We start from the raw sequence: 18473 nt of genomic DNA on the forward strand, positions 1-18473 counted from the left end.
ATGTTATTTTTAATGTGAAGTGTAATGTCTAAACCTTAATGTTATTTTTAAAACTGAAATGTAATGTCTGATAAACCGAGGTGAAAATTTGGTAATATTGGTCTGTTTGGGACGAAATGGTCCTGAACATGGTCATGTTATGGCCGAAATAGTCTAGAACATGTCCATGTTATAGAGAAATTGTCTAAAACATTTCCATGTTTTGGACCATTTCTTCCCGAACATAATCATGTTCGTGACCAATATTTGCAAACATGGCCATGTTCGGGATGAATTAGTCCAGAACATGGCCATGTTATGGACCATTTCGTCTAGAACATGATCATGTTCTAGACCATTTTGTCCTCAACATGAACATGTTCCGGACCATTTTGTTCCAAACATGTCCCGAACATAATAATGTTCAGGACTATATCGTCCAGAACATGGTCATGTTCTAGACTATTTCGTCCCAAACATGATCATGTTCGAGACCATTTCGTCCCCAACATTATTTTTTTTGTTAATACAGTTTCTCTTATTCTTTAGCTTCATAGATCCCGAAGTTCAAATACACGATGTTCAAATACCTAGTATTAGAATAACTTTTTCTTCTGAAAAGGAGCTTCGTGAATTTCATAACGCATATGCCCAATCAAAGGGTTTGGCATTTCTAAGCTATGAGCAAGGAACGGTCCAAATGGCAAACAAAAGTGGTTCTTCATCGCTTGTGCCAAAAGTGGTGTATGTTCTACAAAGGGAAGAACATTTTACAATGTAGACCTTCTACCAAGACGAACTGTAAGGCTATGATAAATGTTGCAGTTTGAATGAAGGTGTTGTTGTGATAACTAGTGTCTTCCATTACCATAACCATATCTTGAGTCCTAGAAAGTCGAGACATCTTAAATCTCACAAGGTTCTAGATCTAAGTGCGAAGAGAAGATTGGATTTAATCGACGAAACTTGAATTATTTTGTCAAAAATATATCAATCACTTGTAGTTGAAGCTAGCAGATAAGATAATATGACTTTTGATGAGAGAAGTTGTAGAAACTATATTGCAGAAGCTAGACGATTTCGATTAGAAGATGGTGATGTCGAAGCACTATGTTTAAAAAAATTATGTATATGATGTGGACGAGGAAAACCGAATAAAGAATGTCTTTTGGACTGATGGAAGATGCAGGGCTGCATACAAGTACTTCTCGGATATCATCACATTTGACCCAACATATTTGACAAACCGCTATGATATGCCATTTGCTCCTTTTGTCGATGTTAATCATCATGGACAATCAATTTTGCTAAGATGCAGATTAATGTTAAGTGAGGATTTAGAATCATTTATCTGTTTTTTCAAAGCATGGTTGACATGTATGAACGGACGTGCTCCAAAGACAATAATCACTGACCAACGTCGATCAATGGCCATTGCAATTGAAAAGGTCTTTCTGAACACCCATCATCGCTTTTGTCTTTGGCATATAATGAAGAAACTCCCCCATCAAATTGTATGTGCATGCTCATTATAAAAGTATATAAAAAAAGACATTCAAGAACATTGTCTATAACTCAATCACAATCGAGTAGTGTGAAGATAGTTGGCTGTAAATGTGTTACGGTTCAGAAATAAAGGTTGCGGTCCCAAAATAATTTTAGCGCCCTCCACGGTCCTATTGTGCACTTGTGCTAAATTTCTGATTTTGTTTTAATACTCCGTTTTATTTTTTTATTCGGTTATTTTACAAACTGAATTTTGTTATGTTGTTACAATAATAATCCTGAATATTCTAGGGCAAGACAACAACTATATAAGGCGGTTGATCTCTATTCCCCAAGGACTCATCAAATAATGAATACATCAATTTTCTTGTGAAAGTTCTTCACCCCTATTTTATTTTATGTATTGAACCTTTGTTTTTGACTGTTTGATATAGACCAACAATATTTCTTTTCTCATTCTTGATTCTTCTTTTCCCCTCTTCTCAAATTCTTCGTCACAAAACCCTTCCGTTAAACTTTGATTATATATTTCCCACTAGAGATCAAGAACTCGATTCATGAAATTAAGAACCCATAAATACTAGTTACAAAACAAGTCGTAACATCTTGGTATCAGAGCAAGATGATTCTCAAATGTTAGAAACCCGACAGCAAGTAGAAATGGATGCTTTAAAGACCCTAATCGAAGGTTTGACCCAACAATCAGCCTTTATGCAAGCTACTCTACTTCAGTACATGACCGAATCGGCTACTTTGCAACAGAACATGGACAAAAACGTTCAATGTCACTATATAAATATTGATATCCATTGAAAGTGGTGTGTCTAATAATGTCCAAGATCCCCGCACCCGACCCTATTTTGATACTTCTTGCTACGGTCCTCCTCCGAACAGGCCCTTCCAATATGGCCAACATTATTTGCCTCCAACCCGGCTCACTAAGGTTGATTTTCTTGAGTTTGATGGGACTGATGTGGAGGGTTGACTGATATTCGCCGAATAATTCATTAGGATGTGTTGGGTCAAAATATTTTGACTAAGTGTCAAAGTAGTTTGACTATTGGAATTTTGATGATGAATGTATATGAAACTCTATCTATACGTCTAATTGTTTTTGGTGCAGGTGTATCAAAAATAGATTATATTAGACTTGGTCTTAATGAGGTTCATTAGACCGATTTGGGATTATATGCACGAAGTTAGACATGCAGTCAAACTAGCGGAGCTAGACGTGCAGTCTAACTAGCGGAGTTAGACGTGTAGTCTAACTAGCGGAGTTAGACATGCAGTCTAATTAGTGAGAGTTAGACGTGTAGTCTAACTAATAGATGTTAGACGTGTAGTCTAACTCCTTCAGATTAGTCTGAAGTGATATACAGTTAGACGTGCAGTCTAACTAATGGAAGTTAGACGTGCAATCTAACTCCTTCAGATTAGTCTGAAGTGAATTGTAATTAGACATGAAGTCTAATCCCATTAGACCAGGTGGTCTAATGGATGATGCCATTAAACGGGGGAGTATAATTTTATTAGACGAGTTCGTCTAAGTGAAATATGTCTAATGCTAGGCTTAAGCAGTTGCTTTAAACTAGCACACGTCTACCCACGATCAACTAGTTGTACGCTACTCCTGCTCCACTTTCTTGTGAAGATCAGTACGACAGTCAGTTACAACCAATTGATTAATGCCACGTAAGCAAATATTTTTCCCACTACTTGTTTTTGCAGGAATACCCTTAAAGAATATTTGGCGCACTACCATATTGGTACGGCCATGATCTTAGTGCTCAGAGTTTGTTGTGTACTATGGAGGCGTTCCAATGGAAGCTCTCCATGTTGGGTACCACACTTATTGTCCTCATTCCGAAGACACCCGCACCGGAAACTTATGAAGATTCGACCGTTGGTACCTGTTCCTATTTAAAGATCCTCAGGGACAACGGAAGAACAATTGATCTATCGATACTCATATTATTCTATCTTAACTGTCAGTTACTTTCTTGCTTTTACTGTGTGTTAATCAAGATAGAGTTAGAATCAAAGCACTGTATTAGCTGAGTGATATTCTTCATATTGTAAGTTGAACAAAGTGTGTTCTGTTCAACAGTGAGCTAGTAGTGCAATTGTATTTGATTCGTTGAAAGCTTAGTGAATCCTTCCGGTGGTTGGAAGAAGGGGTGACGTAGGAGAGTTAACTCCGAACATCCATAAACAAATTGTTGTGTTGTTTCTTTCTGTCATCTTTTCATTCTTGGTTCTTAACTTCAAACTCAAATAAACATTTCCGCACTTGAATCGTTCAAGAGTTTACAAGAGTTTGTACAGAATAGAAAGTGATCTAAATCCTTAATGGGATTTCTATCAAATCGTTTTTCCGAAGTCGTCACCAATAGCCAGAACCCCGTCTCTATTGATTACGCCGATCCTATCAGGATGGACAAGACGAATGATACCACGAAGTTGGACATTTCCCCCATTCACTTTACAAATGAAGCAAGAATGTGGTATGGGTTGTATTTGCATAACCGCAACCATAGAGAAGCCTTGTCATGGGATGTATTCAAGAGAGACCTCTTATTTTAATTCGGTCCTTCCATACATGACACCCACATAAGACAATTAATCAACTTGAAGTAGGTCAGCATTGTCCAAGAAGCAACATACGGGTCTCTAATGAATAACAAGCCCTTATACAGTGTTGAACCGTTGTTGCCACCCAAGCAATTCAATGTTAACACGGTCTAGCCAAGCACCAAACGGACAAATGACCCCATGAAAGACATATGTTATACTTGCAATGAAAATTGGGAGCCCAGCCATAGGTGTAAATCTAAATTGTTCATGGTCTCGGCTAATCATCAAGAAGTTCAAGAATTCATTCAAGAACTAGTTTATGATGATCCACCTTTGCTACTTGAGGCAGGGGATGAACCAGTAATTTCTTTGCACGCATTGACGGTCTTGTAGGGTATACTTAAGGCATTGGTCAACATGATACAAGGCAACCAGCTGGACAAGACCTTGGAAAATTATAGTGTTGCTGCCATAGTGCAAATAACAAACAAGCATGTAGGCCGGATTATTTCACTCGTGGCAACAACATTGGAAGACACTCCTAAAGATCTCCAGTACATAATCGAAGGCTTTAAGGCTTTCTTCCAGCAACCCAAAGACCTAGCACCAACTAGGAGAGTAATTAGAAACCATGGTTATTTTGCTACCCTAGGGTGCTGGTCTGGAAGAAGGACTGGGCTTGGATATTTGATGACACTCTAGAGTATAATCGGAAGAAGAATTGCTCTTTTGTTGCACATGTGGTGCTGATCCAAAAGAAGGACTTGTTCTGGATTTTTTATAACACCTTAGTATAAGTGAAGCTAAAAAACGTTATTTTTATATCTACACTAGGTCCCGGCCAACTCCACTATTGAAAGGATGGTACCGAAGGTTTTTTTAGGGGTTGTGGTCCTATAATCCGACCCTTTCTAGATCTGCTGGAAATTCGACCGAATAGCAAGAGAAAAGAGCTCTATTTGAAGTTTGGAGGATGCGAATTAGAGGCTGACTAGGACACGGTCTTTTCGTCGAGGGCGAAAAATTTGAAGGGGGGATAATGTTACGGTTTAGAAATAAAGGATGCGGTCCCAATATAATTTTAGCACCCTCCATGGTTCTATTGTGCATTTGGGCTAGATTTTTGTTTTTGTTTTAATATTCTGTTTTGTTTTCTTTTTTGGTTATTTTACAAACTGAATTTTGGTATGTTGTTATAATAATGATACTAAATATTCTGGGGCAAGACAACAACTATATAAGGCTGATCTCTCTTCCCCGAGGACCCATCGAATAATGAATATATCAAATTTCTTGTGAAAGTTCTTCACCCCTATTTTATTTTATGCATTGAACCTTTGTTTTGCACTGTTTGGTATAGATCAACAATACTTATTTTCTCATCCTTGATTCTTCTTTTCCCCTCTTCTCAAATTCTTCATCACAAAACCCTTCCGATGCACTTTGATTGTATATTTCTCACCCGGTCCTAGAGATTAAGAAATCGATTCTTGAAATCAAGAACCCATAAATACTACTTACAAAACAAGTCGTAACAAAATGATAGATGAATTTAAGTTGCAAGAAAATTATTGGTTGAACTCCTTGCACGTAGAAAGTGCAAAATAGATTCATGTGCATGTTAAATGCCACTTCTAGCAGGAATGTCAACATCTCAAAGAAGTAAATCTATGAATGCTTTTTTTATGACTTTTTTCATTCTAAAACATCCTTAAAACAATTTGTAGAGTAATATGATAGGGTCCTTAACAGGAACTTAGAGAAGGAAAAAAATGGATTTTCATTCTTATAATTCGACTATTCTAATTGTGAGTGGGTATTCATTGAAAAATCAATTTCAGAGTGTATATATATAAACAACATTTTTAAGTTGTTCCATAATGAAGTGAAAGGGTTGATGTTCCGCGACACCTCCATACTTGAAGATGTTGGGACAACAACTACATTTGGAGTGATGGAGACCATACAAGGTCATGATGGAGAATATTGGAGTGATATTTCTATAAAAGTAAACTTCACCCCTACAGAGACATATTTTATAAATTGTCAATGTCAACGGTTTGAGTTTAGAAGACACATGTGTAGTCATATTTTGGCAATTTTGAGAAGAATGAAGGTGAATATGGTGTCGGCTAATTATATCTTGGACCGTTGGAGCAAATATTTGAAAAGAGGTAATCAAAATATCAATAGCATGTATGATTCTAATATGGGGGACATTGAAAGAAATCGACATAATTATCTTACTTCAATGATGCAACACAACAAAAACAACAATGAAATGATCTAGTGTCGACTCAATTTTCCTTCACATCACTTTTTTCCTCTCAAACATATCCCGAAGATAATACTTGTGGGGACAACATTCAAAGTTATGTTTTAATGTAAAAAAAATTACAGTTCAGTATTTAATAAATTACAGTTCAGTATATATAAAAAATATACAAATAGGAATCAAATTACATGCAAACATACCAATTGGTCTGAAACATATCCATGTTCTAAAGAAATGTTCTTGAACATGTTCATATTCTAGACGAAATTGTCCCAAACATGAGCATGTTCAAGAAAATATCTCTAGAACATAGACATGTTCTAGACTAATTGGTCCTAAACATTAGCATGTTCGGGACAATTTAGTCTAGACATGTTCGAGATAATTTCTCCAGAACATGGACATGTTTTGAACCAATTGGTCCTGAACATGAGCATGTTTGGGACAATTTCGTCTAGAACATAGACATGTTCTAGATCAATTGGTCCCGAACATGAGCATGTTCAGGATAATTTCGTCCAGAACATGGACATGTTATGGACTAATTGGTCCCTGAACATGAGCAAGTTTAGGACAATTTCGTCTAGAATATAGACATCTTCTGGACAATGTTGGCCAGAATATGGACATGTTCTGGACTAATTGATCATAAACATGAGCATGTTCAGGACAATTTTTCTAGAACATGGATCTGTTCTGAACAATTTCGTCTTTATCATGGACATGTTATGGACAATTATGTCTAGAAGATGGACATGTTCTGGACAATTTCATCCAAAACATGGACATGTTCTGGACCAATTATAATGAGCATTCTAAGTAATTTTCAATATAAACAAATGGTATTAATTTACAATTCATTTTATATATAATGTAACAACCAAACAATGTTACACTGTTACAAACGGTATTAATTTACAATTAGTGTTCATCTATTTTACATTTTGTAACAATTTAGTAATTTTATGTATTTTTTTCAGGAAATGTGTTCTTAACAATATTCATATTTGACTCCAGGATCGCCGCAACATATTTTATCCTCATCGACTCAAGTATTGCCATACACTTCAAAAACACAAGTTTCATCAAGTTAGTACAGGTAATTCTCAAACAATGTTAAAACAATATAACTTACATTTTCCATGAAAGCATTATTCAATTGTATTCTTATCCTATAAATGACTCTAGTTGTCACATATAGTATATTCCATAATCTATTTTATTACCAGGGTCTTGCCAAGAAAATTTCATAATATGGAATGTGAATTCTTCTATTGAAGCGACGATTCCTGAGTCAACAATCTTTATGAATTCAACAAAACATTTTTCTGTTTTACCATGATAAAAAAAATATATAAACATAACTGTGAAATATAAACACTTTTACATAGATAGAAAAATCTAGTTTATTACCAATGCCTTAGATGTTATATATTTTTCCTCCTATGGTAAACCTTCAGGCAATGGTAGGTTGTCAATTATTTATTTGGATTTCTTATTTTTATGTTGATGAAATACATATAATAATGAGAATGTTCTAAAATAGGGAACAAAATCTAAAAAACATGATCGGTTTATTTAAGATACCATATGGCTAGGTAGCCGAAAAATGAGAATGTTCTAAAATTTGGAGGGGTACTTACAAGGTCAACATTCTTTATTTCTTTTGATGATAAATGAAATAACATCATTTCTTCTTCAACTGTAGAGCCAAAAATATCACCACCATAAGGATGTGTACTCTACAAATAAACATCATATTAAAAAACAAAGATAATAATCTGTTACGACTTGTTTCGTAAGTTGTGTTTTGGGTTCAAGAATCAAGTTCTTGATCTCTAAGACCGGTGAAAATTCTACAATCAAAGGGCAATGGAAGGTTTTGATAGAGAATTTGGGGGGAGGGATAGAAGAACCAAGGGTGCGAAGAGAAAATATTGTTGGTCTACACCAAACAGTCCATAGTAAATAATAATAGACGAACGGGGTCGAAGTTCATATCTTCATTATTCCATTTATGGGTCCTTGGGGAAGAAAGACCAGCCTTATATAAGTGATGTCTTGCCCCAGAATATTCGGTTACAACAAATACTAGAAAATAACAGAATTCGATTTGTAAAGTAGAAAAGGAAAGCAAAACAAAATAATAAAACAACAAAACAGAAATCTGGCCCATGTGCACCATAGGACCGAGACCGGGTGCCGAGAAAGGTTGCTGGAATTTATTCTAGGGCCGAGGCCTTGATTTTAGACCGTAACAATATCTCCCCCTTCAAAATTCGTCGCCCTCGACGAAAAAGACCGTGGTCTGCTGAGCCTCCCGAGCCTCTAATGCGCATGCTCAATGTTTCAAAGAATTTGGTCGGACTTCAGCAAGTCCAGCAAGTGTCGGAGTCTAGGACCGCATTTCTTAGAAGCTCTCGGTCTTCCTGCTCCCCAATCAGTCCTTCCGTCGGCCCAACATGCCAGGTGCATCAAAATGGCCATTTTTCTTCCGGGCATACTCTAGAATGTCTTCAAACAACCAAGCCTAGTCCTTTATCCAGACCAGTAACACATGCGTAACAACATAGCCATGTCTTCTAACTACCTTCCTGGCTGGTGGTCGGTTGTTGGGTTGCTGGTTGAGCCCTTTGATTATGTCTTGGAAATTTTCAGGAGTGTCTTCCAAAACAAGTAAAACACTTTCGCATTCGTTTTTACTCTTTATTAGTACCGTGGCAGCAACATTATGATTTCCCAAGGTCTTTTCTGGTTGGTTACCTTGTATTATGTTGACCCGCGACCGAGGGGTACCCTGATGGACTGTGAAAGTGTGCAAAATAATGACACGTTCGTCCCTTGACTCAAGCAGCAAAGGTAGGTCATAAAAACCTGATTCTTGGACGGGTTCTTGAACAAGTTCTTGGACTTCTTGCTGATTAGCCGGGGCCATGAAAAATCTGGATTTGCACCTATGATTGGGCTCCCAATTTTCATTGCAAGTATAGCACCGGTCCTCCTTGGGATCGGTCGTCCGGTTTGTGCTCGGCCAGACCGTGTTAACAATGCATGGTTTGGGCAGCAGCAGCGGCTTGGCGCTGTACAAGGTCCTGCGACCGAATCGCAACAAGAGATCCCTCTTGAATGCATCCCACGTCAATGTTACCTTTTGGTTGCGATTACATAAATATGATTCATGCCACGTTCTTGCCTCTCTTGAAAAGTGAGTGCGGACAATGTCTAGCTTTTTGGCATCATTTGTTTTTCTCTCCCTAAAGACTTGCTCGGCAAATAAGAGACAGCCCTCCAAATCAGTCCCATCAAATTCAGGAATATTAACGTTTGTGAGTCGGGTTGGAGGAAGGTATCAAGAAACAATATCATAGGGTCGGGTGCGGGGATCTTGGTCATTATTAAACACACCTCTTTCAATGGTTGTCAAGCTTTTTCCAGCAGCATACCTTCTGTCCATATTTGGCTGAAAGGCATTGTGCAAGGCAGCCTATTTGGTCATGTGTTGTTGCAGGGCAGTATTCATGGAGGCCCATTGTTGGGTCAGCCCTTTGAGTAGGGTCTTAATATCATCCATCTTTGTTTGCTATCGGGTTTCTTTCGTTTGAGGATCGTCTTGCTCTGATACCAAAAATGTTACGACTTGTTTCGTAAGTTGTGTTTTGGGTTCAAGAATTAAGTTCTTGATCTCTAAGACCGGTAGAAATTCTACAATCAAAAGGTAGAGGAAGGTTTTGATAGAGAATTTGGGGGGAGGGATAGAAGAACCAAGGGTGCGAAGAGAAAATACTGTTGGTCTACACCAAACAGTCCATAGTAAATAATAATAGACGAACGTGGTCAAAGTTCATATCTTCATTATTCCATTCATGGGTCCTTGGGGAAGAAAGACCAGCCTTATATAGTGATGTCTTGCCCCAGAATATTCGGTTACAACAAATACTAGAAAATAAAAGAATTCGGTTTGTAAAGTAGAAAAGGAAAGCAAAACAAAATAATAAAACAACAAAACAGAAATCTGGCCCATGTGCACCATAGGACCGAGACCGGGTGCCGAGAAAGGTTGCTGGAATTTATTCTAGGGCCGAGGCCTTGATTTTAGACCGCAACAATATCTCCCCCTTCAAAATTCGTCGCCCTCGACGAAAAAGACCGTGGTCTGCTGAGCCTCCCGAGCCTCTAATGCGCATGCTCAATGTTTCAAAGAATTCGGTCGGACTTCAGCAAGTCCAGCAAGTGTCGGAGTCTAGGACCGCATTTCTTAGAAGCTCTCGGTCTTCCTGCTCCCCAATCAGTCCTTCCGTCGGCCCAACATGCCAGGTGCATCAAAATGGCCATTTTTCTTCCGGGCATACTCTAGAATGTCTTCAAACAACCAAGCCCAGTCCTTTATCCAGACCAGCAACACATGCGTAACAACATAGCCATGTCTTCTAACTACCTTCCTGGCTGGTGGTCGGTTGTTGGGTTGCTGGTTGAGCCCTTTGATTATGTCTTGGAAATTTTCAGGAGTGTCTTCCAAAACAAGTGAAACACTTTGGCATTCGTTTTTACTTTTTATTTGTACCGTGGCAGCAACATTATGATTTCCCAAGGTCTTTTCTGGTTGGTTGCCTTGTATTATGTTGACCCGCGACCAAGGGGTACCCTGCTGGACCGTGAAAGTGTGCAAAATAATGACACGTTCGTCCCTTGTCTCAAGCAGCAAAGGTGGGTCATAAAAACCTAATTCTTGGACGGGTTCTTGAACAAGTTCTTGGACTTCTTGCTGATTAGCCGGGGCCATGAAAAATCTGGATTTGCACCTATGATTGGGCTCCCAATTTTCATTGCAAGTATAGCATCGGTCCTCCTTGGGATCGGTCGTCCGGTTTGTGCTCGGCCAGACCGTGTTAACAATGCATGGTTTGTGCAGCAGCGGCGGCTTGGCGCTGTACAAGGGCCTGCGACCGAATCGCAACAAGAGATCCCTCTTGAATGCATCCCATGTCAATGCTACCTTTTGGTTGCGATTATATAAATATGATTCATGCCACGTTCTTGGCTCTCTTGAAAAGTGAGTGGGGACAATGTCTAACTTTGTGGCATCATTCGTCTTGCTCTCCCTAAAGACTTGCTCGGCAAATAAGAGTCAGCCCTCCAAATCAGTCCCATCAAATTCAGGAATATTAACGTTTTTGAGTCGGGTTGGAGGAAGGTAGCAAGAAGCAATATCATAGGGTCGGGTGCGGGGATCTTGGTCATTATTAAACGCACTTCTTTCAATGGCTGTCAAGCTTTTTCGAGCAGCATACTTTCTGTCCATATTTGGCGAAAAGGCATTGTGCAAGGCAGCCTATTCGATCATGTGTTGTTGTAGGGCAGTATTCATGGAGGCCCATTGTTGGGTCAGCCCTTCGAGTAGGGTCTTAATATCATCCATCTTTGTTTGCTATCGGGTTTCTTTCATTTGAGGATCGTCTTTCTCTGATACTAAGAATGTTACGACTTGTTTTATAAGTTGTGTTTGGGTTCAAGAATCAAGTTCTTGATCTCTAAGACCGGTAGAAATTCTACAATCAAAGAGCAGCGGAAGGTTTTGATAGAAGAACCAAGGGTGTGAAGAGAAAATATTGTTGGTCTACACCAAACAGTTCATAGTAAATAATAATAAATGAACGGGGTCGAAGTTCATATCTTCATTATTCCATTCATGGGTCCTTGGGGAAGAAAGACCAGCCTTATATAGGTGATGTCTTACCCTAGAATATTCTGTTACAACATATACTAGAAAATAACAAAATTCGGTTTGTAAAGTAAAAAAGGAAAGCAAAACAAAATAATAAAACAACAAAACAGAAATCTGGCCCATGTGCACTATAGGACCGAGACCGGGTGCCGAGAAAGGTTGATGGAATTTATTCTAGGGCCGATGCCTTGATTTTAGACCGTAACATTATCATATAAAAAAATGCTTACATGTATAAATGCAAAAAGAAAATTTTCAGGATGTTGGTGGTAGTTGTCTTTGTGCGGTAATTGAGAATTTGGGTCCAGGCATAACTATTCCCGAGTCCAAATAGGTTTCATTTTTCATTGAAAGCATATGTCCTCTATTTAGTGTGACTTGTTCGCTCTAGAATAAAACTTCACTACAAAGAAAAATGAAGAAAACACATCATAATAAGTGTGAAGAAAACATTATAATGACTATGAAGAGTTCTAAGACGTTACATTAAGTCCAAATCTGCAAAAATGAACTCCACAATTATTTTATCAAAATTAGTGATTTGGGGAACTTGGAAGGCATGGGAATATTTATTCCTTTTACTGTCATGTACAGAGAGCAAATAGCCATCCCAAGTTTTTTAATCTTATTGTCTTTGTTTTGGTTGGTCCTTCTTTTACTACTCCAACCTATGTAGGTTAAGGTTCTATGGCAACAGCCACAGCCGCCACCACTTCGAGGCCATCTTTGTCTTAATCATTAATTTCTTCTTCCTCTTAGGCTGAGTTCTAAGCTGGAGTGGGGTTTCTTTTGCAATATCTATGGGTTGAGGTTCTATGGAAACAACCTCTACCACTTTGGGTGGTGTTTCAAATCGAACAACTGGCCGATTATTAATCATTAACTTACTCTTCCTCTTAGAATGTGGTTGTGTTCTAAGCGGGAGTGGGGCTTTTTTTGCAACCTCAGTAGATTGAGGTTCTTTTGTCCGGAATTTCTTAATCGGTTACTCTATACTCTTTGGGGCATCTTCGGGTGATGATAATCAAGTATAAGCTTCCTCTTAGACTTCACCACTTCGGATTGATGATATATGGCAACAACCACATCCTACACCACTCCAGATAGTGTTTCAACACGAACCTCTATGGGTTTATGATCTATGGAAACAACCACAACCTCCACCACTTAGGATGGTGTTTCAGCTCAAACCTCTACGGGTTAAGGTTCTTCTGTAAGGGGTGTCTTTGTGAAATATTTGTGTATGGCATCCTTGAGAAATTGATTTGTGTCTATAGCCTCGTACAAGATCTGGATCGATGAATCAAATATGACAATTGGGTTGAGTTTCTATTGTTGTGATGATGCCAACACTTGTGTTGCTTTTGCTATATTTTGTATAGATCTAGCCATGTTATGTGCAGATCTAGTCATGCTCTTTGCAGATATAGCAATAATGTCTAATACATTTTAAACGATGGAGGAGGTTAATACCGGTGTGGCATAAGGTTCATCCACTATAATCTGAAGCTCCTTCACCTGATTTGTTAGATGATCTTCCACGTGATCTACCAAATGATCTTCCACCTGATCAACTGGATGATCTACCACCTGATTTGCTAGACGATCTACCACCTGATTTGCCATACGATCTGCTACCTGATCTTCCACTGTCCCAAGCTCATCCTAGTGGGTGCTTAGAAGTGGAAGGAGTCCAACATCCCTTCCATATCTGAATCTTCCTCGTTTTATTTCCATTTGAATCCTACTTCTTACCTTATTGTCATTTTGACATGACAATATCAGAAATTATCGTTCATAATGTAGTCGGAGTTTATAGTCTGTAACCTTATCCATGTAGAACAACTGAAACAATAAACAATATGTTATAACATTTACATTTACATTTGAATAAACACTAAATTAAAGTAATGACAAAATTACTTATAATGAGAAATGTATGTGGTCCAATGAAATGGTGACCTTCATTCTCTTTTCACTTATGACAGTCTTCAACTAAGCCTTTAATTGTGAATTTGCACCAATTCAAGTTTCAGATATTATTGACATCAAATAAAGATTTCAGGATTTTAAACAAGCAGGTACAAAAATTGGGTAAGAGAAGTGTACATAATTTAATGATGATTTGAAATGTAAGTTTTGAGAATTTAAGTGTATACATGCACTATTGATATTGTGAGATCTAGAGAAAGTCGTTGACATCATAGATTACAAAGTCTATCTTAAAATTATTGACAGATACTCTATTGTTTAGAATCTTCTTTAGAATTTGAATTGTTTTTGGATCGAAACTATTTTGTATCATTCCCCATCATCTCCTCTAGTCCCTCAATTGTTCATCATATTAGGGGTTATCTGTGTCATTTCCAATAAACTCAACAATTTCAACGTCCCCTCTAGGGATGCCCAATACACACTAAACATCATCTTCGTCAATTTTGACTTCCTCACCATTCTGTAGGATGATAGCACAATTATCGCATTTGAATGACCCGACGAGGTTTCGAGAGAGTTTGCCCGAACATTTTGAAAGGACAAGTGTAAGAATCCCTCGAAAGCCTATGTCCTTCATGGCCTCTTTTTGTTCTTTTGTCAATTGTTTAATTAGATTGAAAAAAGATATTTAACAAGGTCATAGTCAAGAAAATGTTGTGTTCAATTTTTTTGGAGGAGGGAGCTGAGAGATCTGGAGATGAGGGAGCGGATGGTGTGGTGGGAGTTGGAGATGAGGGAGCGATGGGAGTTAGAGGTGAGGGAGCGGAGGGTGCGGTGGGAGTTAGAGTTATGGGAGTTGATGTCGTTGCACACCCTTTATCATCAGTTGTAGCAGTAATGGACAACAATGATAAATCTGTTGTCAAGAGCCGACAACGGTTCCTTTTATATACTCTAAAAAACTTAAAATATAAATAAAGCACGATTAATAAATATTTGAAATTGAAAATTAAGGTTTTATTTAAAACTTGGTCAAAAAATTAACAACGATTAATAGATGAAAATTCAAGTGTCAAATAAAGTCAATTAGAAATATGATATTATCAACTAAAGCCAAAGAAGAAAAATGATATTATCAATGAAAACTATCATAAAATTTTAACGAAATGATCCTAAACATGATCATGTTCAGGAAGAAATGGTTCTAAACATGGTCATATTCGAGAAGAAATAGTCTTAAACATGGTCATGTTCGGGAAGAAATGGTCTTGAACATGGTCATGTTCGGGACGAAATGGTCTTGATGATGTCTAAAACCTATATAACTATAAATTCAATGATGATGTCATTTCTAAACCTATATAACTAAAAATGTAACATTTATTAAAATGTCTATAACTGCAAATTCAATGTTGGTTCCATTATAGACCTATATACCTGAAAATCTTATATTACTTAAAATGTAACTTTGGTCAGATTTGTAAATCTATATAACTTTGTCCAGATTTGCAAATGATAGTTACAGTGGAGAATCTTAAACTCAATTTATTCTACTGTAACTCAGTTTTATTACTATCATTAACATATAATTACACACTATAACTTTTTACCAAATAAAAAATTATAATACCCCACAAATTCAATAATTTCTTATTTTTATTGGGAAACAACTCAAAATTCTCTAAACAAAACCTAATTTCAAATGGGGTTTACTATGACACCCTACTAGATATATTTACTATACCATGTCCTCAAATCTCCTAACTCTAATGAAGAAACCAGAAACAAAAATAAAAATAATTTCCAAACATTAAATCAAGTTCCCAAACATGGAAATGATCAAGATAACCCTACAAGCTTGGGAACATACATTCCTTTAGTGTTGGACTTAGATATAGTTGAAGGAAACTGATTCTCCTGAAAAGTAAAAGTAAAACGATTTTTGGATTTGAGTTGTTCGTTAACATTTTTCTTCATCATTGAAGGCTTACCATTTTCAAACTTCCTAGAGAAGATACTCAGAAAAAAGAACAAATCGCTAAAATTCGAAGTCGCGAAAGATGGAAGAAGAAAGCTAAAGTCGCAGGAGAAGTAAGAAGAAAGCCAAAACCGCGGAAGAAGCAAGAAGAGGGAAATAAAAAATGTAGAGAATGAGGAAGAGAGAGACTAAGAAAGAGATTATTAAAAAAATTAAAAACTATTTATTATTCATTTAATTTTTTTAGTCCAACGTGGTATTTTTATTTCTTTTATCCACCCTGGTTTCAAGTGGGGCGTCGTTGGGGAGTTGTTGCCCTAATGTCGCTTTCCCTATCATTTTTAAATCCGGAAATATCATAGCTTCACTCCGGGTTAAACTTGGAGCGCACTCTAGGAAATGCACTTGAGTGAAGATTGTTTCATTTCTATTTATAGCATTGCTAATATAAGTGAAGAAAATTTCATTCAAGTGCATTTGTTTCACTTTTATTTACATTGTTAATAAAAGTGATGCATATTTCACTCAAGTGAATTTGTTTCACTTGTATTAACATTGTTAATAGAAGTGAAGCAAACTTCACTCAAGTGCGTTTGCTTCACATGTATTAACATTATTAATAAAAGTGAAACAAATTTTACTCAAGTGCGCTTGATTTACTTGTACTACATTATTAATGGAAGTGAGGCAAACTTCACTCAAGTGTGTTTGTTTACTTGTATTACATTGTGAATGAAAGTGAAGCAAATTTCACTAAAGTGCGCTTGTTTCACTTTTATTTACATTGTTAATAGAAGTGAAGCAAGTTTCACTCAAGTGCACTTGCTTCACTTCTATTATGAGTGTTAATAGAACTTAAGAAAGCTTCACTTTTATTTCAATTGTTAATAGAAATGAAGCAAGTTTCACCCAAGTTTGCTTGCTTCACTCAAGTGTGTTTAGGGTTTAGGGTTTAGTGTTCGCTCCACTCAAGTGCACTTGCTTCACTTTTATTAATGTTGTAAATAGATGTGAAACAAACTTCACACAAGTGCGTTTTCTTCACTTCTATTCGTGTTGTAAATGAAAATGAAGCAAACTTCACTCGATAGCACTTCACTTGTAATTTATAATATATATATATATATATTTATATATTATTATTAATATTTATAATTCTAATTGTTTCCATAATCTTTCTCTTCAGCTTTCTCTTTCACAACGATTCACGATGCTCTCTCGCGGCGATTCACGATTTGTAACTATAATTCAAAGTGTTTTCCGTAAAAAACTCTATAGCTCACGAAAATAGTACGCACAACAAAATTGTTTTGTTTTGTTCATATTTAGGACACCCTACTTCGAGAATGGTACGCACAATGAAATCGTTTTGTTTTTTTCATATTTATGAAACCCTTTTCGAAAATTGTGTGTGCAATGAAGTTGTTATGTTTTATTTATATTCAAAAACCCTACATTGGTTACTATATTATTTATACGAAACTTTATTTTGGTTTGGAAACCTTACTTTGGTTTCATATATTATTATACGAAATCCTACTTTGATTTTGTAAAAAGTTCTTTTTGTAACTAACAAAGTCATGTTTTTTAATATGTAGGCAATAAACAACGAAATCGTCTTAGTCATTATATTAGGAACCTTTCTAAGGAAAAAAAAAGATTTTTGGGGGTTCTATATTATCTAGTGAAGATAATGTACTATTCTCTCTACTGACCAAGCTCATATTATATATATATCTGTGAATGTAATGACCATGTTTATAGTAATCTTGTATGTTCTTCTAAGAGGTAATATAATTGTTCGACACTATTATTGATGGTGAAATTTAATGGCACTTATGGTACAAGGGTGTCTAAGTTGTGGATAGAAAATGTTACTCATGTTATAACTGCGACTAATGTTAATGGTGCAAGCAGTAGAATTCTCAAAGTACCCAAGGCAATATTGAACGGGAGATATGCCCGTACAATTGATTGTGAGTCTCTTAACAAGATTCGTTTCATTTTATTTTTAAATATAGAAACTTTATAAACAAAATAAAAATGGTTTTTGTGCAGGGATAAAAACATTAATGAAATAAAAAAATAATGTTGATGAGGAACCGTATGAGTTTAAGCTAGATAACCATGGGTGCTATGGTGGCCCTAAAGTTGGCATACTTTGGTCTTTGAATAATATAATTTATGTTTCATTTGATTCATCCTCCATGTGGACCTTGCTTATGAGTTAAAAAACTGAAATAGGATTTGTCGCATGAACTAACGAACTTCTATGAAGGTTACTCATAGGTGAAGTTGAAGACGATCATGTATAAATTATCGTGATACTATCAATAGATAGTTTTATGCATTTTTTGAATTAGAAGGAGAATACTTTTTATGAAATAAGATTTTGATATACCTATCGAGAGATAGAGTTTGGTCTTGAGTGTCTATCGAGAGATATGGTTCGGAATACCTATTCGAGCGATAGGGTTTGAGATACCTATTCAGAAGATAGGATT

Source organism: Impatiens glandulifera, chromosome 6 (assembly GCF_907164915.1).
Source record: "Impatiens glandulifera chromosome 6, dImpGla2.1, whole genome shotgun sequence".
Lineage (NCBI taxonomy): Eukaryota > Viridiplantae > Streptophyta > Magnoliopsida > Ericales > Balsaminaceae > Impatiens > Impatiens glandulifera.